Below are 27,038 nucleotides of genomic sequence, written 5' to 3' on the forward strand. Positions count from 1 at the left end.
AACAAAATGTGCTCCCTCATATTAAACTATGTTCAAAAATGTTTTAAGCATACAAGGGTAGGAATGCTCACAGCTCCCAAAGCTCAGCATTTCAGAAATGTAATTTGAGAAAAATAATTATCAGAACAAATAAGAAATTCATAATATGTTCACAATTACTACTTAAGGTCCATCTAGTACTTATGAATTACCTTAGATTTTTAGATGGATTATGCTTTCAGGGAGCTGAATATTTTGCAGATCAAATAGAAAAATCAAGCAGCTTATATACTAAGAGCCAAACTAAAGTCCAAGAATGCAGAATATATTTTGCTTTATGTCATGTACCAAATGACTAATAGGCAGCAAGGGCTTTCAGGGTTATAATTTTAGCCCAAGGTTCTGGTAACTACATGAAATCCTTGAGTGGTTTATGATATCATAAGGTGGAATTATAGCTCCCCATGGGCAAAAGTTGTTGAAATGCTTTCAGCAATTGAGTACCATAACTAGCCTGTGCTCTATAGTAATTATAGGAAAAATTATATTAAATACGTAGTCACGTTGACTAATGACTTCAAATATAGAAATTATTTTTTAAAATGAGAAAGGCAGGCTGGTAATTCATTCATCCATCCATTCCATAAATATGTATAAGTCCACCCTAGGTCTGCCACTAAGATAAGGGCTGGGGTTACAACAACAGACAAGTCAAATCCCAAAGTCTCCACCTGGAGAACTTTCATTCTAGCATGGGAATCAGACATTAAAGGACTATGATTATACAGTAAGTATTCTGATGATGGACAAAGTGCTATGCCAGTATATTAACAAGAAGCTCACTAACTTGGGGGCGATGGGGGGACAGGGTGAGACACAATCAAAGAAGGCCTCTTTGAGGAAGTAAACATAGACTGAATGAAATCTGAATGATTTCAGAACTAGGAAGGATAAGAGGAGAGGAGAGCTCATTCTTAAGCAGATAATAAAAGTGAGAGAGAAAAAAGAGACCTTGAATGGAGAACGCAGAAATTTAACCTCTCTCCAGATGATGAAAACAGCTGTATGGATATGTTTCAGGAAAAAGGGGGAAAGAGCCAGAAAATAATGTAGCCTAGATATTAGCAAGAAATATGCATGTATATTATATACATAATATGGCATGTATCATAAATGTGTATACATATTTCTTATATATGTATATTTCATATGTTAATATATGGTATGTATATAATTGTTATAAAATACATTTATAAAATGTATTATATCTTATATGTATATATGTCATAATACAGTGAATATAATATTTGCATGTAATATACCTGTGTATATAATGAGAAACATAATAGCTATATAGTACAGTCTATAATATATGTATATTTTATATACGTGTGTGTTTGGATGTATATATGTGCATGTGTATGTACCAGAACAGAATTTGCCTTGGGAGAACTAGCCATTTTCTATAAAATGCCCGATCTCCAATCACAAAAGAGATAAGATATTAAAGACTATGGAGATAATATTCAAAGGGTAACTAATTAGAATGATAAGCTCATAAAATATTGTGTTGAATAGAATGAAGGGTACAGGATTCTAAAAGAGACCAAGAGTTTATTCAATGTGAAACATTTACCTAATGAAGATGTCATTCATCTTGGAGAATATAAAGATCGCCACCAAGTGGAAAAGCCAAGAAAGAGTTACTGACCACACAAGTCATTTCTCAATAGTATTTCAGTATCATTTCAATTAATTATATTATTATTTTAAATGATAATACAATTTTCATTTGTATCAAACTTTACAATATACATAACATTTTCTCAACTTAGTGACTAGGTACATTGACAATATTCTAGCATAATTTAAGTATAAACAGATTATCTAAAGTCATACACATAGAATAATACATAGCCACAAAAAAGATTATGATTCAGAATATCAAACTATATCAGTAATAGGCAGAAGGGAAAAACAAATTAAAGACACAAACCAATAGAACAAAACACTTTCTACATATGTGCCCCAAGTTCTAAATAAAGAACCTCAGATATGGGAAAAACTGGTTTTGCTTTTATGATAATTATTAGTAATTCTATCCCTGAAACTTGGTTTCATTTTTTCTCAATTATGTGTAATTTATGAGACACACTTGAAACAGACCTGTAAAGAATTAAAACCACAACTAATATAGTTCAAAAAGTATAAACATTATTTTTAATGTATCTCATCACTTTAGAGTTTATAAATTTGTAAGTAATAAAAGTAACCTAAATATTTATTTCCACTGTGAAAAGCTATGTACTAACCAAGCATTACAATGAAACTCTGAAAAAAATGAAATATTTTAACTATTTTTGCACTAAATGCTGCAATATAGTTATATAGAGAATCTAGCCTTTGGGAACTATAATTCTTTTACAGTCTTATTCAGATGTCATTCCTGAAGCAAGTGGCATGTGATGACTGAGGTTTTAATAGCCATTTATATTTGGAATATTTTATGCATTAATACTTCGAGTAAAAATGAGCAGCATTTTCCAAATACAATAACTCAAAAAATAAATGGAGACATTTGTGCAAATGTTTCATTTTTGAAAATCACCTTGGGCTGAGTCAAACCATGGAAAGTTTTAGCTCAAAGGAAATTCTACCTCCCCTTCATCCCCCTAAAAAATCATAAGGATGTGAAAACAGGATTATAATGGAAGCTGTCTTGCAACATTAACTGCAATGTTCATTTCCCTAAAAGCCATAATTCATAGCTGTTCTACAGCCTTTTTCTTTCAGCAATTATGCATATTAGAGGAAAGTGTGAATACATAAAAACTAAATGCTGATAGAAAACTAAGTCTCATAAAAGAAAAGTGTACTCGACCAGTTTGCTTTGAAGAAAAATATGAAAGCCAGCTTGTCCCAGGTGTCCCTAGTCCAAGAAGGTTATGAAAAGCATGTAAACCACAGTTGCAGGGCATAGCACAGGGCTTATTGCCTGGGACCCCTGATCAACCCACGGCGGTCAATTCCATCCCTAGGGGACAGCGTCTTCAGTGGAAACAGAATATTGGGGACTACTGGCTCTCTAGGGAATTCAGTGCAAAAGTTGCCCTTCTAGTAGTTGACAAACTACTACAAAGTTTTCTCAAACACACTCTTTCCTTTTCTTCTTCTCTTATTCAAAGGCTTATTCAGTTCAGTTCAGTTCATTTCAGTCGCTCAGTCATGTCCAGCTCTTTGCGACCCCATGGACTGCAGCACACCAGGCCTCCCTGTCCATCACCAACTCCTGGAGTCTACCCAAACTCAGGTCCATTGAGTCGGTGATGCCATCCAACCATCTCATCCTCTGTCGTCCCCTTCTCCTCCTGCCCTCAATCTTTCCCAGCATCAGGGTCTTTTCCAGTAAGTCAGTTCTTCCCATCAGCTGGCCAAAGTATTGGAGTTTCAGCTTCAACATCAGTCCTTCCAATGAACACCCAGGACTGATCTCCTTTAGGATGGACTGGTTGGATCTCCTTGCAGTCCAAGGGACTCTCAAGAGTCTTGAGACTTGGTTCAAGACTTGCTTCAAGACTCTCAAGAGTCTTGAACCACAGTTCAAAAGCATCAATTCTTCGGCACTCAGCTTTCTTTGTAGTCCAACTCTCACATCCATACATGACTACTAGAAAAACCATAGCCTTGACTAGATGGACCTTTGTTGGCAAAGTAATGTCAAAGGTTTATAGGGTAACATGAAAGCATCTCATGAAAATTGCCCCATACCATTTTGAAAATGTCTATATTTCCAGAACCCAGTACAGAGCCTCATACTTGATAAACATTTGCTGTCAAAAAAGGAAAGATCTATAAATCCTGTTTCAGGACAGAAAACTTGTATTTAAATCTTGTCTCTGGGACATAATTGGGCTTTGTGATCCTGGGCAAGTTACTTAAACTCCAAGCTTCAGATTTTATCCCTAAGAAATAGACTTGAAAATAATACTTACTCAAAGCATTGTCTTTATACAATTATGAGATAATGTGTATAAGCTATCTGAACACAGTGGCCAGCCAGTGTCAATGCTCTGTAATTACTTGTTAAATCTGAATTCTCCAGAATTGTAGATAGCCACAATCCCAGATAACTAGATGAATGAAGAAGAGCAGATTATATGTAATTATATATATAAGGACTGAAGATCCACTCTAGTTATTTTTCTAATACTTCTAACATTAGGCCAAGAACAACTGCATCCTTGACTTCCCCAGGAAGAATTACAATCAACAGTCACTGGCTTTCAGGATTTATGCTTTGACATACATCTTCAAAATAAAGCCTATGACCATTTCCAAATGGGAAATCTCAGAAGCAGCCCAGAAGTATTACCAAAGAATATGAATTTTATTTGTAGAATTTACAGGCTTATAATAACCCTCCAAACAAGTAGCATAAATTTCAAAATCTGAAGGGAAGCCACCACGCGCGCGCACACACACACACACACACAATGAATTTAGTAAAATCAACTAGCAAGCTATTCTCTGTCCCTAGAGTCTATGTAAGATGTAAAGAACAATACATCTAATCTTTTGTTCTCAGAAAATATATAACAAGATTAAACCCTGTAGTACAACTAGGAAAGGAAGTACATTCACCAATAAGTACCCAGTGAGAAGTCAATATCCTTGACCACCTCACCTGAATTTCTATCTCATCATGCCATTTTTTTTTCTTTCTCTCTTTAATGTATCACTATCTAGTTTGCCTTTTATTCATCATTCTTCTCCATTGGAGTAGAGACCTTTTCTATGTTATTTATGGTGATGGTGCACAGTGTATAGTACATTTGTGCTGCAATAATACAAAAATATTTCCCCAGATGGTAAAGAGTCTGCCTGCAATGCAGCAGACCTGGGTTCCATCCCTGGATTGGGACGATACCTTGGAGAAGGCAATGGCAACCCATTTCAGTATTTTCACCTGGAGAATCCCATGGACAGAGTAGCCTGGCAGGCTATGGACCACTGGGTCACATAGAGTCAGACACAACTGAGCAACTAATACACACATATACAATGCATTAATGGATTCTTTATTCTTAAACTTTCACCTAACCTAGGGATCCTAACTTAGATGGCAGGCAAAACCACATCAAAAATATTATTGAAATCATTCAGCAGGAAATTATTCCCTTGTTCTTTCATGGTTTTCTTTCCATCAATTAATATAATTTCAAATATATTAAGAAGTACTGTGATGATTTCTAGAAGAGTTCAAAGAAACTCAAATTCCCTTCAGAAACACATTCAGGTAAACAAATAATTGCACTACAGAGTGATTAATAAAGTCTTCCCCAGAGGCTCAGTGGTAAAGAATCTGCCTGCAATGCAGATGCAGGTTCAGTTCCTGGGTAGGGAAGATCCCCTGGAGAAGGGCATGGCAACCCACTCCAGTATTCTTGCCTGGAGAATCCCATGGACAGAGAAGCCTGGCAGGCTGCAGTCCATAGTGTTACAAGGAGTCAGACATGACTGAAGCAACTAAGATGGCAAGGACATGATTAATGAAATAATAAAAATATTCAAAAGGGAAAGTTGGCACCCACAAGGATAGTTAACTCTTTCTTGGGAAGATCAAAGAAGACTTCTTAAAGGAGGTGCTACCTAATATGGATTTGAAAGGATGAATAAGAGGAATGGAAATAAGAATTCCAGGTTAAGTACAGTGGCATATGCGAATGTGAAAAGGCAATACTGAGCCAAATGACATGAAAAGTGAAAGTGTTAGTCACTTAGTCATGTCTGACTCATTGCGATCCCATGGACTGTAGCCTGCCAGGCATTGCAGACAGGTTCTTTATCATCTAAGCCAGTTCTGCTTTATGCCTCTAAATGACATGAAAGTGAAAGTCACTCAGTTGTGTCCGACTCTTTGCGACCCCATGGACTATACAGCCCATGGAATTCTCCAGGCCAGAATACTGAAGTGGGTAGCCTTTCCCTTCTCCAGGGGATCTTCCCAACCCAGGGATCGAATCCAGGTTTCCTGCATTGCAGGCATATTCTTTACCAGCTTAGACACTGACGTGGGTCTTAGTTAAATTTCTGAATCCTCATTTATAGTTATTATCACTGTATCAGTTACCTGTTACTACAGTAATACCACATAACAAATAGCCACAAAACATCAGTGGCATAACAACAGCAAAAAATTTATATAGCTCACAAGGTTGCCAGGTTTAGCTGACCTGGTATGGGCTCACTTATGTATTTAGGAAGCAGCTGGCTGTTGGCTGATCTGGATGGCTTTAATATTTGCTAGGGTGACCTGGTTCTACCCCACATGCCTCATTGTCCAGCAGGCATGCCCTTCTCCTGCAGAGCATGAGCAAAACTGTACAAGCACCTTTCCAAGACTGTTCTAACATCATGTCTGCTAACATTCTAATGACCAAAGTAAGTCACCTGCCTGAATCAGAGTCAAAGAGAGAGGCTCGCTCAGGGTCACATGGCAAAGGAAGTGAATCCTAGAAGGGAGAAGAATTGGAGTCATTAATATAATCAATAGACTGCATCCACTTAATCTCTCCAGAATTTGGCTTCCTAGTCTGTAAATGGAGAACACAACAGTTCCTTTGTCCTGACACCCCGGGTTGATAGGAGGAAATGTATGAAAGGCTTTTTTAAGTTCTTTAGCTGGAAATGAATAGACAAAAAAAAAAAAAAAAAAACAGAAAACTTACTATGGAAATCTAAGGAATTAGTGTCACTTTGTGGTTTGCACACCAGCTAATTACATATTTAAGCTTAAACTCCTAGTTCATGTTCATTAAAACAGTAGTCTCAAACAAGGTTAGAGCATCTTCCAGGTTATAATCAAAAAAGGACATCTGAATACCAAATTCAGCCCCCTGGAGGAGAGAGGTAAGCTCAAGAATACTCATGATGACAACTAAAATATCAGCAATGGCTACTTCTGGAGGAGACAGTAAAATCAGGAAGGGAAAAGAGCTACTTTAATGTTTTATACCATAAAACTTTTGTTTGTATTTTACAGTGAAAATGGATTCATGTACTATTCTGGCATTAAGTAAATGAATTTTTTTTTTTTTTTCATAAAATGAAACTAGTTAAGTTTTTCTGTAATTTCAATTTCAATAGCTTAAAAATTGATCTGGCTATTCAAGGTTGTTTCTACCCAGTTTTCATCCTTAAATATTACCTATATAGTCATGCTTTCCCAGGTGATGCAGTGGTAAAGAATTCACCTGTCAGTGCAGGAGACACAAGGGACGCAGGTTCAATCCCTGGGATGGGACGATCCCCTGAAGTAGGAAATGACAACATACTCCAGTATTCATGCCTGGAAAATTCCATGGGCAGAGGAGCCTGGTGGGCTACAGGCCGTAGGGTCACAAAGGGTTGGCCACGACTGAGCACACGCACACATTGCAATCACACTTTATTTTATTTGTATGACTCATGTAATCTCAAAAGTCCAAGAAACTAGCTTTTGGTCCCAACTTTGTCATAATTAAGTCTTAGGTCTTGGGCAAGTCATTTAACGCTGGTCTTCATCTGCAAATTAAGGATTATGAATTAAACAGTTCACTAGTGGTAAAGAACCCACCTGCCAATGCAAGAGACTAAGAGACGCGAGTTCGATTCCTGGGTCGGGAAAATCCCCTGGAGGAGGACATGGAAGCCCATTCCAGTATCCTTGCCTGGAGAATCCCAAGGACAGAGGAGCCTGGAGAGCTAAAGTTCATAGGGTGGCAAAGAGTCTGACACCACTGAAACAACTTAGCACATAAGCTCAGCATAGTTCTAATATTCTATAGTTCTCAGAAGAAACTGTCTATTTGCAGATGAGCCCACTTATCTGAAAATTGTCCTTCAGAATATGAACTCAAAAGAGGAACGGTTAACTCAGAGTTTATAAGTGACCAAAATTTTTAATCAATATTTTTGTTAAAAATATTTTACTACTTTTTAATGTATACCAATGTAAATGATGATCTTAAAACAATCAAGTAGCTTCCACTTATTAATACTTTTCTAAACTGGTGAGATACATTTAACTTATCTTCTTAAACTCAGTATAGATTAATTAACACCATGAGTTTTTAGGTTCTGAGCAAACTTTTGTTTTTTATTTACATTCTGGGTATATTCAGTCATCACACACTTTCAAAGCATTTACCGCTACTATCTAGACACTAGAGAAAGTTCCTAGACTTGTTTTCCAGTTTTCATAAAGCTGATTTCTGAATATAAATTGCAAATTCCTCAATTCATGCTCCTAGTTTGTTTGTGAGAATTACTTGAGATAACAGAATTAGAACTACATTCAGGTTAAATCCCAGTGGCAGCACACAAGTTCAATCTGTTGAATGTGTATTTGACATAGTTCCACTTAGCTGTCTAATCTTGGTCACATTGCTTAATCTTGCTGATCCTCATTTTTCTCAACTGCAAACTTTGTGAATCATTGCATGTCTTTTTATCGTGCATGAAAAATTTCTGAAATTTTCAAAAAAAGGAGAGAGGGACTGCCTCTTTAACTCAGCTGACTGCTACTTTCTGATGCTTGGCTCACAAAGCAAAAATGCTACGTTAGTTGTGCTGCTCTTGTGATTCACTTAACAAGAGCAAATGTGCTGAACAGAAGAGAAAGATAAGCAAACACCAGCTCAGTCATAAACTGGAAGATGGTCTCAAATGGAAAAGCTGGCAGCAAGGTACCGGCAGGCTGCCCTGGCGGAGGCGGGGAGAGGAGGCATCTTCTTCTCTCAGATGCATTTATTCAGACTAGATGCTTGAATCTTTGAGGGCCCCTCCAGTATAATGACTCAACCACTGATTCCCTGAGTCCTCTAGAGCAAAGACAGATTGACTATCCAACCATGGCAAACAAAATTACTAGAAGCAGCTCAAGTATCAAGGGCTAGCCTAAGGGAAAAGTAAAGCAAGAGGAAAGTATCTCTCTTTCTGTTATTCTGTAGTTTGTCTGTCTTTTTGCTTGTGATGCTTTACTTTAGCGGATCTCTAAGAGGTGGGTTTCCTGGGGTCAGTGCTGTGGAATTACTGACCTTTAGGCTAAACCTCCTACTGTACTTTTGCATCCAGCCTACCCTGAATGAAGGCAAAATTGGGCTTACTTTAATATTTAATTCTACTGTTATATAATTAAATAAAAATTGGCATTAAAACAAATCTCTGTGCCTTAAGGATTTGGGTAGAGCTGTGCCAAAAAGCTTACATCACTAGGCTGCAGGTAAATTTATAGCTGTTTTCATTCATTTGCATTTAATCAACCCAGAATTGCTGAGTCTAGGCTCAGCAAAGACCTTATTGCCTGTTCAGTCTGCAGGGTCCAGGACTGCTGGTGATGTGCAGTGACTCAAGTGAGAAGTTTGAGTTCCACAATCTGCAGGTCGTTTTTCACTTTGAAGTTTGGCTGGATAGCAAGTCAATTATATAAACAAAAAGACAATGTTGTTCTGATGTCATGAGGTAAAAGGAGTCCTCCCATTGCCATAAAAGGTGTTGGTTCTGGCCTCAGCTGACCTGGTTCAAACTTCGGTTCTGTCACTTACAGTGAAATTACATCTTTAGAGGAATTATGGTTGTAAAGTCACTGTATTGCGATCACAGTTATCTTTGAAAATCCCATTAAGACAATATTTTACCTGCAGTTGGGTTCTAGAGTCAACTGATGTGGGTGTAGCAACAGCATGGGCTGAAGAGCCTGGAGGAAGTTATCTCAAGTCTCTGAGCTCCATTTCCCCCAGGCATGAACTAGAGCTATTAACAGAACCTACCTCATAAGGATATGGGAAGGCTAAAATGAGATGAGTGTGGAGGGCCATGCATGTAATCAACACAATAGATAGCCACTAGTATTAAGAAATTGTTAGGGACTAGTTAAGCTCTCCCAGTTAGCTGTTGGGCTACATGTACAATGGCTGAACTTTCAGTTAGAAGTTTTGCATATAAGGGAACTGAGTCTCACAGCAGTTAAGGGAATAGCTGATAAAGCCCAAAACTTTTGTATTATGTATAATGATAGTCAAGAGCATAAATAATGGAGCTACACAGGCTGCCCAATTCTGTCATTTATTGGCTCTGTAAGCTCAAACAAGTTAGTTACTCTGTGCCTCAGATTGCTTACCTGTAAAATTGATATGATGATAGAATCAACCTCGTAGGATTGTCGTAATGATTATAAAAGTTACTCTGTCCAAAGCACTGAAACAGTGGCACATAGTGAGTTACATCATCATCACCACTACCATGATTGTTATTATTCCATGCCTCTGTGCTTGGAAATACCAGTAGTATTATAGTATTGAACATCTAAGGGAGAAATGGCCCTAACTCCACAAGATCACCCAACTTAAAATGGGATTCAAAGGAGATTTTGAATAAGACAATTGGAATGGTTTCAGTGAACTGAAAAGGACAGCCTGCTCCAGATGAACAGAATAAAGCATTAGACAAGGGTCAGAGAAGAAGCAAAATAAAATGACTTGCATCAAAGAAAGGGAACAGTGAACAGAGAAGATAGAACATTTGTAGCAGAATAGTAATAATCCCCCTCTAGAAATCCTATAGCATCTAGCCTTTAGACTACAAAGACCCATCATAATAGCCCCTACCTTTGTTTGAATATACATGAGACAGAGGGACCCCAAGGACTTCTAGAGGCCTAGTCAATGAGTACCATAGTGCCATTTCATGGATGTTGCTGAGCAAGTTAAATTCAGGAAGTTAATTTTTAGAGAAGAACGTAAAGACTATCAACTCATGGTTTCATAAATAGGAGATGGGAAAGTGTTGTTGAGCATAGCTTACTATAAAGTAGAAATAAAGAACAATTATATTTTTGTCAGCCAATCGTTTGGGGAGGGAATTTTACATTCAACAGGATTGTATTTGAGCCTGAGTTTGGGGTTTTTAAGCTCACTTTTGCTTTATTTTTTGTGACCTGCAGCAAGACTTTTCTTCAGCTATTTCATTAGAGCATAACTCTCCTTATCATATAGATCAGAATGTTTACACACAAAGTCTCTGTAGTCTGACTAAGTTCAGAGCCTTCCTATATTGGCTGATTCACCTCAGGCAAGTTATTTAAACATAAACCTTATTTCTTGTGTGAAAGTTGGAGATGAAAATAAATGCCTTGTAGGATTGCTATGAGGCTTAAAATATACAATACACTTAAGGTTCTAGCAGGTGCTTGGCACATGGCGAGTTCTTAATAAATGCAAGCTACATATATACATACATATGAATGGACCAAATGATCTCTGGCGTCTCCTCCAGATGCTCTTTCCTGTAGCCTGGACTCATTTTTAAAATATTTATTTATTCATTTGGCTGCATCAGGTCTTCATTATGACACTTGGGATCTTTCGTTGCAGTGCACAGGCTTACTTGCCCCCAATATGTGGGCAACTAAGTTCCCTGAACAAGGACTGAACCCACATCCCCTGCACTGGAAGACAAATTTTTAACCACTGGATCATCAGGGAAGTCCTCTTGGACTCATTTTTGTAGCCTCCCTGACTTTGACATGTCTCTTCAGTGTCAGTCCCTCGTCCCCACTTGTAACCTAAGTAGAGTGGAGAAAAGAAGCAAATCGCTGGCGAGTGTGACAGCAAAGATGTGTATGAAGTTGTAGTGATGCTGGCCCGGGAGAACCAAGCAGGGGGGGCTCAGTTCTCCTACAGCCGAGACTGCTAGGATTGAAACATGTGGGTTTGACCCCCAGGGGTTCAAGGATGAATGTGCTTGTTTCAGGGACTCTGTTATCCATCTAGCTTCTTCTAACCTTTTGTGAATAGAACACAGAAACCATCAGACTGCTTGTGCCTTGTGAATGGAATAATGTGCATGAATGAGTTTTTTAAATAGCACAGTTCAAATGTTGCTGTTTTTGCTGCTTTGCTACAACTGTGATAAACACATTGTTTAAAAACCCAGAGGGAATGGGCTTTTTGTCTTCTTTTTTAAACCAGCACTAGCTGTTTGGATTAAATTGACCATTAGGCATGAGAAATGTCTATGTTAGCTATAGTTTACAGAAGAAGAATCTTTCCTGAAGGCAGGATAAACAAAAGATTAATAGTACAGGTTCTCAGGTTTCTGGATCCACCTCCTTGATTTGCCACTTTTTGGTTATGCAGCCTTGGGCAAGTTGCATAACCACTTCCAGACTCAATCCCTACCCCTCACCCCATCTTTGAAATGGGGATAATGATTATATGTACCACAAAAGGATGCTATGAGAATTAATTTAAGATCTTGGCACAGTGCCTGGAATAAAGGAGACATCCAGTAAGGGTTAGCTATTATCATTATTAAAACAATGGAAGAAATAATATAGAAATAATGATTAACTTCAGCTTTGATAAGATGGCAGATATACAAATCTGCATCAAAAAGATGAGAAGTGGAAGAAATGGCAAATAAGAGGATGAAATGAAGAAATAACTTAGCTAAAGTGAATATGTGTGTCACTGGCCAGTTGTCATAACTTTGGGTGTGTGGAGGCTGCTCCAAAAGCAACTGCCACTAGGATTTAAGATTAAATTCAAAATTAGTCCAACATCATACAAATGCTTCTATTTGAAATTGTGTGACCAGAGCCTTCCTGCCACTGGTCCTAGAAAGAAACAAAGGGCTTTAGTAGTCTGGACCTCCTGCTGGGTGTTGATATTCCATGCAGCTAGAAATGAGATGTATCATCATTGCTAAAGCCTAAATTTAGGCAGCGCCAGGAAGCAGTAATCCAAGTCTATGCCCTGACCAGTAATGCTGAAGAAGCTGAAGTTGAATGGTTCTATGAAGACCTACAAGATAGTTTAGAACTAACACCCCAAAAAGATGTCCTTTTCATTATAGGGGACTGGAATGCAAAAGTAGGAAGTCAAGGAACACCTGGAGTAACAGGCAAATTTGGCCTTGGAGTACAGAATGAAGAAGGGCAAAGGCTAATAGAGTTTTGCAAGAGAATGCACTGATCATAGCAAACACCCTTTTCCAGCAACACAAGAGAAGACTCTACACATGGACATCACCAGATAACCAACACAGAAATCAAATTGATTATATTCTTTACAGCCAAAGATGGAGAAGCTCTATACAGTCAGCAAAAACAAGACTGGGAGCCGACTGTGGATCAGATCATGAACTCCTTATTGCCAAGTTCAGACTTAAATTGAAGAAAGTAGGGAAAACCACTAGACCATTCAGATATGACCTAAATCATATGCCTTAAGGTTATACAGTAGAAGTGAGAAATAGATTTAAGGTACTAGATCTGATAGACAGAGTACCTGATGAACTAGGGATGGAGGTTCATGACACTGTACAGGAGACAGGGATAAAGACCACCCCCATGAAAAAGAAATGCAGAGAAGCAAAATGGCTGTCTGAGGAGGCCTTACAAATAGCTGTGAAAAAAAGAGAAGCGAAAAGCAAAGGAGAAAAGGAAAGATATACCCATTTGAATGCAGAGTGGCAAAGAATAGCAAGGAGAGATAAGAAAGCCTTCCTCAGTGATCAGTGCAAAGAAACAGAGGAAAACAATTGAATGGGAAAGACTAGAGATCTCTTCAAGAAAATTAGAGATACCAAGGGAACATTTCATGCAAAGATGGACTCAATAAAGGACAGAAATGGTATGGACCTAACAGAAGCAGAAGATATTAAGAAGAGGTGGCAAGAATGCACAGAAGAACTTAACAAAAAAGATCTTCATGACCCAGATAATCATGATGGTGTGATCACTCACCTAGAGCCAGATATCCTGGGATGTGAAGTCAAGCGGGCCTTAAGAAGCATCACTACGAACAAAGCTAGTGGAGGTGACAGAATTCTAGTTGAACTATTTCAAATGCTAAAAGATGATGCTGTGAAAGTGCTACACTCAATATGCCAGCAAATTTGGAAAACTCAGCAGTGGCCACAGGACTGGAAAAGGTCAGTTTTCATTTCAATTCCTAAGGAAGGCAGTGCCAAAGAATGCATAAACTACTGCACAATTGAACTCATCTCACATACTAGTAAAGTAATGCTCAAAATTCTCCAAGCCAGGCTTCAGCAATACATGAACTGTGAACTTCCAGATGTTCAAGCAGTTTTAGAAAAGGCAGAGGGACCAGAGATCAAATTGCCAACATCTGCTGGATCATTGAAAAAGCAAGAGAGTTCCAGAAAAACATCTATTTCTGCTTTAATGCCTACCAAAGCCTTTGACTGTGTGGATCACCACAAACTGTAGGAAATTCTGAAAGAGATGGGAGTACCAGACCATCTGACCTGCCTCTTGAGAAATCTGTATGCACGTCAGGAAGCAACAGTTAGAACTGGACATGGAACAACAGACAGTTTCCAAATAGGAAAAGGAGTACGTCAAGGCTATGTATTGTCACCCTGCTTATTTAACTTATATGCAGAGTACATCATGAGAAACTCTGGGCTGGAGGAAGCACAAGCTGGAATCAAGATTGTCGGGAGAAATATCAATAACCTCAGATATGCAGATGACACCACCCTTATGGCAAAAAGTGAAGAAGAACTAGAGAGCCTCTTTATGAAAGTGAAAGAGGAGAGTGAAAAAATTGGCTTAAAACTCAACATTCAGAAAACTAAAACCATGGCATCTGGTCCCATCACTTCATGGCAAATAGATGGAGAAACAATGGAAACAGTGGCTCACTTTATTTTGGGGGGCTCCAAAGTCGCTGCAGATGGTCACAGCAGCCATGAAATTAAAAGACGCTTACTCTTTGGAAGGAAAGTTATGACCAACCTAGACAGCATATTAAAAAGCAGAGACATTACTTTGCCAACAAAGGTCCATCTAGTCAAGGCTGTGGTTTTTCCAGTAGTCATGTATGGATGTGAGAGTTGGACTATAAAGAAAGCTGAGCACTGAAGAACTGATGCTTCTGAACTGTGGTGTTGGAGAAGACTCTTGAGAGTCCCTTGGACAGCAAGGAGATGCAACCAGTCCATCCTAAAGGAAATCAGTCCTGAATATTCATAGGAAGGACTGATTTTGAAGCTGAAACTCCAATACTCTGGCCACCTGATGTGAAGAGCTGACTCATTTGAAAAGACCCTGATGCTGGGAAAGATTGAAGGTGGGAGAAGGGGACAACAGAGTTTGAGATGGTTGGATGGCATCACTGACTCAATGGACATGAGTTTGTGTAAACTCGAGGAGTTGGTGATGGACAGGGAGGCCTGGTGTGCTGCAGTCCATGGGGTCACAAAGAATTGGACATGACTGAGCAACTGGACTGAACTGAACTGAAGAAATCTACTGAGATTTACCAAATCTAGCTGTCTATTTGGGGTTCCCAGATAGTACTCGTGGTAAAGAAAAGAATCCACCTGCCAATGTAGGAGACAAGAGATACAGGTTTGATCCCTGGGTTGGGAAGATCCTCTAGAGGAGGTCACAGCAACCTACTCCAGTATTCTTAAGTAAAGAATCCCATGTTCAGAGGAACCTGGTGGGCTCTAGTCAATGGGGTCACAATGAGTTGGGCATGACTGAAACAACTGAACATGCATGTACCTCTGTTTATTCACCTCCAAAGGTGGCACCTCTTAAGCAACTGTTTGGATTTTAAAATAGAGGAGTCAAAGTGATAGTCAGATCAATTATTGTCCATACCAGGGACCAGCAAGCATTTTCTATTTGAGCCAAATAGTAAATATTTTAGGCTTTGTGAAACCATATAGTCCCAGCTCTTACCTTTGTAGTTCAAAAGCAGTAGACAATACAAATGATGGGGCCTGGCTGGGTTTCAATAAAACTTGATTTACAAAGCAAGTGGCAGGCTGGCTTTGGCCCACGGGGCATAGTTTGCTAACCCCTAGTCTGTACAAGGGATTTGATGCAATGACTCAGGTTGTCAGACGAACCTGGGCTACAGCTCACATAAATGAAACATGATGTCAAAGAATGTTGTTGACTAGAGATTACAGACTGAAAAGAAAAAAGGCAGTAAAAATTGTGAATCACTATATTTTATGCATATAATTTACATAATATTATACATCAACTATACTTCAATAAAGAAATTTAAATGCAAAAAAAGGAGAACCTTGCTTCTGTAATATTCTGTAATATTACTCAGCCATAAAAAGGAATGCATTTGAGTCAGTTCTAATGATGTGGATGAACCTAGAACCTATCATATGGAGTGAAGTGAGTCAGAAAGGGAAAGATAAATACCATATTCTAATGCATATATACAGAATCTAGAAAAATGGTACTGAAGAATTTATTTACAGGGCAACAATGGAGAAACAGACATAGAGAATAGACTTATGGACACGGGGAGAGGGAAGGAGAGGGTAAGATGTATGGAAAGAGTAACATGGACACTTACATTACCATGTGTAAAATAGATCACCAATGGGAATTTGCTGTGTGGCTCAGGAAACTCAAACAGGGGCTCTGTACCAACCTAGAGGGGTGGGGTGGGGAGGGAGATGGGAGGGAGGTTCAGAAGGGAGGGGATGTATGTATACCTATGGCTGATTCATGTTGAGGTTTGACAGGAAACAGCAAAATTCTGTAAAGCAATTATCCTTCAATGTAAAAATAAATAAATTTTTAAAAAATTTGAAAAAGAAAATGGGAATAATATGGAAAAAATGCTGTGATATAAAATTTACTCAGTAATTCACATTACAGAAACACTGGGTAACATTATTTTCAGCCTCATTTTTCTGTTTCCTAATGTTCATGCAGTCCATGGGGTAGCAAAGAGTCAGACACGACTGAGCGACTGAACAAAAACAACAATGTTCAGAAAGTGAGTAATAACTCAGTGAACACACATCCCTGTTTGTTGGGGATAATTCCAGTGTGTCTGCTGTCTCTGTAATAATCAATAGTGTCCCCTTTTAAAGAAATGTCCTAGTTTGCAATATGAATCATACAGGCACATCTATAACAACCAAAATAATTTTGAATTTGTAGCACAGACAGGTTTGTTTTACTTAAAGACATCACCAAAACTTGGACAATAACACGTCTATAAAGGCAGAATGTAGTGCTAGAAAAGGCTAAGGGCTTCAAGTCAGACAGTGTCAGATTCAGATCTTAATTTATCTCTTTCTGCTGGCCTAAGACAATGTGCTAAAATCTCCCTGAATCTCAATTCTCATATGTAGTAAAAAATAATAAAAGCAGCAATATCACTAGATTTAACTGTGTTAGCATATGGTAAATATTTGTAAATATTAGCTGTTATTTTATTATTATTACATATTCAAATAGATTTGTTGGGTGGGACACAAAGACATCCTCCTTATACAGAAGTTATGCTTCAAGAAAAGTGATTTCCTTGTCACTGGAGACATCCAAGCAGAAACTTAACAGAAATATAGTAGTGATGTTATAAATGGTTTTGCTACTTCAAGTTTGATCCATGAACCAAGGTATCAACGTCAATAGGAAGCCTGTTAAACTGCAGATTCACAGACTCTAACCTAGACCTAACGAGTCAGTGTCTACATTTGAAGAAACTCCAAGTCATAGATTTAGCTTTGCCATCAAGGACTCAGCCATCAGTGGATAGAGCAGATGACTTTTAAAGCTCCTCTGAACTCTGAGACCACCCCATTTATAGAGTCCACAAGTTTTAAATGGGTAATACACTGGCATGAGGAGGAACTAAAGTCCCAATACCTAGTATATCCCATTCCATTGGTAAAGTTAAAAATGGCCTTTTCCACCCACCTCCACAGGACATTTTACCAGGCCTAGTGACTACATTCCCCTCATTTAAGTAAAATCTCAGATAAGTACAAATATAGACCCCAAGTGGAAATCCCAAACATTAAGATTGCTTTTTAATCTAAATCATCACATCTACAGGGCTTCCCTGGTGGCTCAGATGGTAAATAATCTGACCCAAGTTCAATCCTTGGGTCATGAAGATCCTCTGGAGAAGGGATTGGCTACCCACTGCAGTATTCTTGCCTGGAGAATTCCATGGACAGAGGAGCCTGGTGGGCTACAGTCCATGGGGTCGCAAAGAGTCGGACATGGCTAAGTGCCTAACACTTTCACATTCATTACATCTACCACAGACAGAGAAGCTTGTCTCTTGAGTTTGCTTCCATTTTGTTTTGAGCCACTTTGCTTTCTTCAAAATATCTGATTATTCTCCGCACAGGTGCCCTGGGTAGAGTTCAGTATTCCATTAATGCTGAACAATCCACATACAAATGGGTAGGTTAACCTTAGATATTTTCCCAAGGCCTGAAGAGGCTGACACAAATATAAACAGAATTGGAAGAGCTGGTAAAATATTTAGCTGAAACTTTAAAGAAATTTTTCTCTCTCTGGGGCTTCCTGGTGATGGTTGTAATGCAGCTCAACTACTTTAGCTCTTTGTATGCTTTTATCCTCCCTCCTGGATGCAGGCTTTCTGATATCCCTGGATGTTTGAATTACACACCACATGGACACAAAGGGCGGGCTATGCTAGTCTATCCAGTTGCATCAATAGCTTCTTAGATCCCTTTTCTGATTCTATTATTCTGTGACTGCCGAGTAGCTCATCCTTTTTTTTTTTTTTTTTCATTAGAATCTCACACATAGAGATAAAAAAGAACATACTGTTTCAAAAGAATTAAGATAAGAATTAAAGGAAAACATTTAATGTTTAAAAGGAAGACAACATGAAGTGTGACACAAGTGTCTATTTTTAATGTCTCTAACCTAAGAGAATTTTGCTTTAATAATGATGACTTATTACACCAATACTTATCAGGGATCTGCTCTGTATACCAAGCACTGTATTTGCTTCATGATGATAATGATGATGAGAATAATAGCAGCTAACATTTGTTGAGGACTTATGACTTCACAAATAAGACAGGCATAGGCCCAAGACTCACGGAAATGTAAACGCTGGCAGGAAAAGTAGACATTGAACAAATAATCCCAGGTGTCATTAATGTGATATGAAATTGCAGGGTACAATTGGAGGATGTTGCAGGTGGCCTAATCTAGTCTAGGGGTCAGCAAAGGCTTCTCTGAGGATGTGACATTTTAGAATTAGCTACACAGAGGGAAGCATCCCAGGTAGAGTGATGGCTATGGGCAAGAGACCTGATCAAGCAAAAGGTATATGTTGGAAGAACTGAGAAAACTGGCTAAAGTTTCAGGGCCCAGGGGAGAGTGGGAAGATGTGAGTGGAAAGAAGGTGGTGGGAGTTGGATCATGCTGAGGCCAGAGTTTCAGCTTCATCCCAGAGCAATGAGGAGCCACTGATAGATGTGAAACAAGTGGGTGACATGACCAGTTTGGGGCTCTAGGAAGATTACTTTGACTGGATTGGAGGGGAAGAGAGGGAATGTGCAGAGGGCAGGAATGATGGTGGCTTAGACTGGAGAAACGGCAGTGTTTGTAATACCTCTCCAGGTTAGAGTGGGGTCCCGGTCAGGCTAACAGAATGCTTCCTCCCATAGAACCTGGTTATTTATGGTAATGTTGAAGGAACTTTCCATTCTCAAAACTGCTCCCTTCACAGGCATGAGAGCCATGCTACGAAGAGACATGAATGAAAGGCAGCAGGAAAACATGGAAAGGAGACAACACAAGGGCTTACTCATCCTCCTCTGAAATCCCAAGCCTGGATCTGCTGGTTCCCAACTCCCTTTGGTGTCTTGGGAAGCAGTGCTGTATTGATGCACTCAACAAAGAAAAGAAGTGCAGAGTTTGCCTAGAAATAGTTCATAGGCCATAAAAATATTGCACAGTATAATGTGAGAAAATGGACTTCTAAAAAGGATTATTTTAAGATTATTATTTAAATTATTTCTAAAAAGGACTATATAAGACAAAGGTATTCTAATTACTGACCTGAGATCCTTTTACCTTAAAAGGAGGGTTCACTTCAAAAGCCTGAGGTGTAAGCTCTATTGTTAGCCCAATCTGTGCTAAGTGGGATGGCAAAGTTCTCATCTCCCTCCGGGTTCAAAGAATCCATCAGTCATTCATCAAGCATATTATTGAGCAACTACATGATGAAAGGCATTGGACTACAACAATTAATTAAATGTTTTACATAGAGCTTCCAGTCCAGTGAGAAGATGAAAGGCTAGACATTAAACTATTACACAGTTAAATTTTAAAAGTGCAATTGTGATAAGTTCTACAAAAGAAAAGTATGTGTACTATGAGAGCTTAGGAAAGTAGCCTCTGACCTAGTCAGCTACTTAAGGAAGTGATGGCTGAGAGTAGAAGGATGAATACAAGTTAAATGGGTGAAGAAAGAAGAATAGTGGTAAAATTAATTGATTTGACACACATGTACAGAGCCCTCTTCAGGTACAAGTGTCATAATAGGTAACTGGTCCTCAAATGAATGAAACCTGGTCTGCATGTTAGGGAAAAGAATGAGGGCTGATCTTACTAATGACTAGCTATGAGAATTTGATTATTAGTGTACCCAAACCTCAGCATCTTAATCTGTAAAATATGAAAATGACATCTATTTTCCAGAATTTGAAATGTTCAAAGCCCTTAGCTCACTACCTGGCTAAGTAGCAAGTTTTGTAATGACCAGGTCCAAAGTCAGCATGACATAGTGTCAGAAGATCTGTTCATAGTGTTCAGAGCTCACTATTGTCCATCAAACTCAGTTCAATTCAGTTCAGTCACTCAGCCGTGTCCAACTCTTTGTGACGCTATGGACTGCAGCACCCTAGGCCTCCCTGTCCATCACCAACTACAGGAGTTTATTCAAATTCATGTCCATTGAGTTGGTGATGCCATCCAACCATCTCATCCTCTATCATCCCCTTCTCCTCCCACCTTCAACATTTCCCAGCATCAGGGTCTTTTCCAATGAGTCAGGTCCTCCCATCAGGTGGCCAGAGCATCAGAGTTTCAGCTTCAGCATCAGTCCTTCCAATGAATATTCAGGACTGATTTCCTTTAGGATGGACTGGTTGCATCTCCTTGCTGTTCAAGGGACTCTCAAGAGTCTTCTCCAACACCACAGTTCAAAAGTCTCAATTATTTGGTGCTCAGCTTTCTTTATAGTCCAACTCTCACATCCATACATGACTACTGGAAAAACCACAGCCTTGACTAGATGGAGGTTTGTTGGCAAAGTAATATCTCTGCTTTTTAATATGCTGTCTAGGTTGGTCATAGCATTCCTTCCAGGAGCAAGTGTCTTTTAATTTCATGGCTGCAGTCACATCAGCAGTGATTTTGGAGCCGCAAAAAATAACCTCTGCCGCTGTTTCCACTGTTTCTCCATCTATTTAACATGAAGTGATGGGACCAGATGCTGTGATCTTAGTTTTCTGAATGTTGAGTTTTAAGCCAATTTTTTCACTCTCCTCTTTCACTTTCATAAAGAGGCTCTTTAGTTTTTCTTCACTGTCTGCCATAAGGCTGGTGTTATCTGCATATCTGAGGTTATTGATATTTCTCCCAGCAATCTTGATTCCAGCTTGTGCTTCCTCCAGCCCAGTGTTTCTCATGATATACTCTGCATATAAGTTAAATAAGCAGGGTGACAATATACAGCCTTGACGTACTCCTTTTCCTATTTGGAAGAAGTCTGTTGTTCCACGTCCAGTTCTAACTGTTGCTTCCTGACGTGCATACAGATTTCTCAAGAGGCAGGTCAGATGGTCTGGTACTCCAATCTCTTTCAGAATTTCCCACAGTTTGTGGTGATCCACAAAGTCAAAGGCTTTGGTAGGCATTAAAGCAAAAATAGATGTTTTTCTGGAACTCTCTTGCTTTTTTGATGATCCAGCAGATGTTGGCAATTTGAACTCTGATTCCTCTGCCTTTTCTAAAACTGCTTGAACATCTGGAAGTTCATGGCTCACATATTGCTGAAACCTGGCTTGGAGAATTTTAAGCATTACTTTGCTAGTGTGTGAGATGAGTGCAATTACGCAGTAGTTTGTGCCTTCTTTGGCACTATCTTTCTTAGGGATTGGAATGAAAACTGACCTTTTCCAGTCCTGTGGCCATTGCTGAGTTTTCCAAATTTGCTGGCATATTGAGTGCAGTACTTTCACAGCATCATCTTTTAGCATTTGAAATAGTTCAACTAGAATTCTGTCACCTCCACTAGCTTTGTTCGTAGTGATGCTTTCTAAGGCCTACTTGACTTCACATTCCAGGATGTCTGGCTGTAAGTGAATGATAACACCATCATGATTATCTGGGTCGTGAAGATCCTTTTTGTACAGTTCTTCTGTGCATTCTTGCCACCTCTTCTTAATATCTTCTGCTTCTGTTAGGTCCATACCATTTCTGTCCTTTATTGAGTCCATCTTTGCATGAAATGTTCCCTTGGTATCTCTAATTTTCTTGAAGCCATCTCTAGTCTTTCCCATTCAATTGTTTTCCTCTGTTTCTTTGCACTGATCACTGAGGAAGGCTTTCTTATCTCTCCTTGCTATTCTTTGCAACTCTGCATTCAAATGGGTATATCTTTCCTTTTCTCCTTTGCTTTTCACTTCTCTTCTTTTCACAGTTATTTTTAAGGCCTCCTCAGACAGCCATTTTGCTTTTTTGCACTTATTTTTCTTGGGGATGGTCTTGATCCCTGTCTCCTGTACAATGTCATGAACCTCTGTCCATAGTTCATCAGGCACTCTGTCTATCAGATCTAATCCCTTGAATCTATTTCTCACTTCTACTGTATAACCTTAAGGGATTTGATTTAGATCATATCTGAATGGTCTAGTGGTTTTCCCTACTTTCTTCAATTTAAGTCTGAACTTGGCAATAAGGAGTTTATGATCTGATTCACAGTCAGCTCCCGGTCTTGTTTTTGCTGACTGTATAGAGCTTCTCCAACTTTGGCTGCAAAGAATATAATCCATCTGATTTCAGTATTGACCATCAGGTAATATCCATGTGTAGAGTCTTCTCTTGTGTTGCTGGAAGAGGGTGTTTGCTATGACCAGTGTGTTCTTATGGCAAAACTCTATTAGCCATTGCCCTGCTTCATTCTGTACTCCAAGGCTAAATTTTCCTGTTACTCCAGGTATCTCTTGACTTCCTACTTTTGCATTCCAGTCCCCCAGGATGAAAAGGACATGGTTTTTTTTGGTGTTAGTTCTAGAAGGTCTTGTAGGTCTTCATAGAACTGTTCAACTTCAGGTTCTTCAGCATTACAGGTTGGGGCATAGAGTTGGATTACTGTGATATTGAAAGAGGTGATACCCCACGCCCAAGGTCAGGAGCTGTGACTGCAGTTTGCTGGAGCAGCTGTGAGGAGATACCCCACACCCAAGGTCAGAGAAACCCCAGCAAGACAGTAGGCCCTGGATGGGCTGTGAAGAGATACCCCACGCCCAAGGGCAACACAGAAGTCCCAGCAACATGGTAGGAGAGGCGAATTCACATTTAGAATCAAACCCCATTCCCACCAGAGATGCTCAGAAGGCTCAAACAAACCTTTTGCACACCATAATCCAGGGACCCCACAGAGACTGAGACAGAACTGTGTTTGAGCATCTCCTGTGGAGGTACGGGTCAGCAGTGGACTTCCACAGGAACAGGACTCTGGGTGCAGCAGACTTGGGTATGGCATAAGCCCTCTTGGAGGAGGTCGCCATTAATCCCACCATAGAGCTGCCAGAACTTACACAGGACTTGGAAATAGACTCTTTGAGGGCACGAACAGAACTTTGTGCACACCAGGATCCAGGAGAAATGAGCAGTGACCCCACAGGAGACTGACCCAGACTTGCCCATTGAGTGTCCAGGAGTCTCCAGCGGACACGTGGGTCGGTGGTGACCTGCTGCAGGGTTGAGGGCAGTGAGTGTAGCAGTACATGTGTGGGATCTTTTGAAGAAGGTTGCCATTATCTTCATTACCTCCACCATAGTTTGGCCCCAGTAAATAGCAGGGAGGGAACACAGCTCCACCCATCAACAGAAAATTGAATTAAAGATTTATTGAGCACCGCCCTGCCCATCAGAACAAGACCCAGTTTCCCCCTCAGTAAGTCTCTCCCATCAGGAAGCTTCCATAGCCTCTTATCCTTCTTCATCAGAGGGCAGACAGACTGAAAACCACAATCACAGAAAACTAACCAATGTGATCACATGGACCACAGCCTTGTCTAACTCAATGAAACTATGAGCCATGCCATCTAGAGCCATCCAAGACAGACGGGTCATGGGGGAGAGTTCAGACAAAATGTGGTCCACTGGAGAAGGGAATGGCAAACCACTTCGGTATTCTTGCCTTGAGAACCCCATGAACAGTATGAAAAGGCAAAAGATAGGACTCTGAAAGATGAACTCCGCAGGTCAATAGGTGCCCAATATGCTACTGGAGATCAATGGAGGAATAACTCCAGAAAGAATGAAGAAATGCAGCCAAAGCAAAAACAACACCCAGTTGTGGATGTGACTGGTGATGGAAGTAAAGTCCAATGCTGAAAAGAGCAATACTGCATAGGAACCTGGAATGTTAGGTCCATAAATCAAGGCAAATTAGAAGCGGTCAAACAGGAGATGGCAAGAGTGACCATCGACATTTTAGGAATGAGTGAACTAAAATAGACTAGAATGGGTGAATTGAACTCAGACGACCATTACATCTACTACTGTTGGCAAGAATCCCTTAGAAGAAATGGAGTAGCCATCATAATCATAATCAACAGAAGAGTCTAAAATGCAGTACTTGGATGCAATCTCAAAAACGACAGAACGATCTCTGTTCGTTTCCATCAGACTATCTGGGTTCATATTCCACATTCAACGTTTACTAGCTCTGTGGTCTTGGGCAAATAACAAACTTTCTAATCTTCAGTTCCTGTATTTATAAAAGGATGATAATAGAAATACCTCATAAGTTTATTGGGAGAGTCAAAGGAGAAATGTATGAAAAGTGTGAAAAATGGCTAAGTAAGTACCTAGCCTACATGTTATGTATGTACAAGGTGCTGTCTCAGCACAGATAAAGAGGCAGTAAATTATTTTTATTTTTGTTCTTCCTGGATAGGAGGGTGAAATTCGATAAGGCCAAAGACTTCAGATAGAGTCTTGATCTAGGCTTTAAAAAATGAATAGCTGTTGGATAAACAGAATGTTGATAAGTTTGCCTTGATCAAGCCACAGGGTTGCAATCTGCTACTGTAAAGAACAGCCTAGGCCTAAGCCTTAAGGAGAATATTTTAAAAGACTAGTGAGTTTGTTCTAATAAACATCTTCTCTCCATTTGCTGCCATGACCTGAAAGGCAGGGTGATGTGGTCGGTAATAGTGCAGACTTTGAAGTCAAACAGACATAGGTTCTAATCCAATCCCTACTACTTCTAGCTGTGTGATCTTACTACTTTTATTACTTACTATTACTTGCTACATTTCGCTGAGCTTCTAGTTGATTAATCCTTAAAAAATAAGTATTACTAGAGTCCTTTTTATGAGGTTTTTATAAGGATTAATCAGGTTTTTATGAGGATTAATCAAGATAATGCAGATAAACATCAGTTAGCACATAAAAATCAATAAATGTTAGCCATTATTATTATTGATGCCTCATTAAGGTTATGCTGGCATAAAACATTAGAATTTATCCAGTGTGTGAACAATTGAACACAGGTTTATGCCATACAGTCTGTTCAACAGTGAGATAGCCAAAGAAATATCACAAAGCAGGTGGTAAGTCACTTTGTGGCAATGATTGTAGGTACTTACCTTTGTGGGCCCAGTAACTCTTAAAATTATGCAAAGCTGCCCCCCCAAAAAATATTGACATAAGTTAATGACTTACTTCACTGAATGTAGTTTTTTAACTTACAAACACGAGGCATGTTTCTGTAGCCAATCTATAAATAAATATGTGGAACAACCATTGTTAATATCTTGATATATTTTCTTCCCAGGGGTGTGTGTGTGTGTGTACATGTGTATATATGATATATATGAGGGAGCCACAGTATTTAAAATAACTATGAATGCATGCATGCTCAGTTGTGTCCAACTCTTTGCAACCCCATGGACTGTAACCCACCAGTTACAGTGGGTTAGCTCTGTATCTGGGATACATTCCCTATTCCATGGGATAGCTCCTCTATCCATGGAATTCTCCAGGCAAGAATACTGGAGTGGGTTGCCATTTCCTCCTCCAGGGGATCTTCCTGACCCAGGAATCAAACCCACATCTCCTGCATTGGCAGGCAGATTCTTTACCACTACACCACCTGGGAAGCCCTTAAAATAACTATATACATATTTAACTTTGATCAGACCATACAAGAGCCTTTTCTTCATTTGTCATATGAGCATTTGCTTTGTTTTATTAAATATGCTTTACAAACATGATTTATACATTAGATAACATTCTATAAGGACGTGGCAAATAATTTAACTATTGCCATATTGTTAGACCCTTTACTGTGTGTCAAAACTAATTAATCTTCAAATATAAATTGTTTATTACCAAATTCAGTGATTTCTTAATCTGTAGGCATGTAAACAACTTTAAAAAAAAGAAAAAAACCCGAGTTGATTCTTTTATTTGAAATAACTCTAGATCCTGTATTAATACTTCTGTGCAACTTCCATGAATTATACTGTCTCATGTACTATATCTTAATACCTCTCCTCACTGTGAGGCCTTGCATCCTGGAGAACCATGACATTACTGGATCTACTCCTGCTAGCCGCCTCCTCTGTTGCTCCTAATTGTCTTACATACCATTCCATTTGAGAAAATATGCAATATGACTCAGCACTGTGTAACAGAGTTATCTAAGGGAAATAGATCACTTCATGATTACACCAAAAATAAATTCAATGAACTTAAAATATACTATAGCATAAAGACTAATAAACATAAAAGAGGTGAATTCATGGTTTGGGGTCATGTATATTTTGATCTCAGGTTGCAGGATTTTAACTTGGCCTTTGTGTAGTTCTAACCAAGGAAGGGCACAATCTTTAACTTATTATTTTAACTTTATGCTTTCCCTAATAAGCAATTTATAATATGATTACCAAGGTTGATTTCATATGTCACTTTATAATTTCTAAAG

At 39.1% G+C, this 27,038-nt stretch overlaps 1 protein-coding gene across 1 annotated transcript in view; it reads left to right on the plus strand.

Moving 5' to 3' along the window:
• The window catches only part of GRIN3A (glutamate ionotropic receptor NMDA type subunit 3A), a 189,331-nt gene that overhangs the window by 91,003 nt on the left and 71,290 nt on the right, over positions 1-27,038 (plus strand). The window lies entirely within an intron of this gene.

Source organism: Dama dama, chromosome 16, assembly GCF_033118175.1.
Source record: "Dama dama isolate Ldn47 chromosome 16, ASM3311817v1, whole genome shotgun sequence".
In the NCBI taxonomy this organism is placed as follows: Eukaryota; Metazoa; Chordata; class Mammalia; order Artiodactyla; family Cervidae; genus Dama; species Dama dama.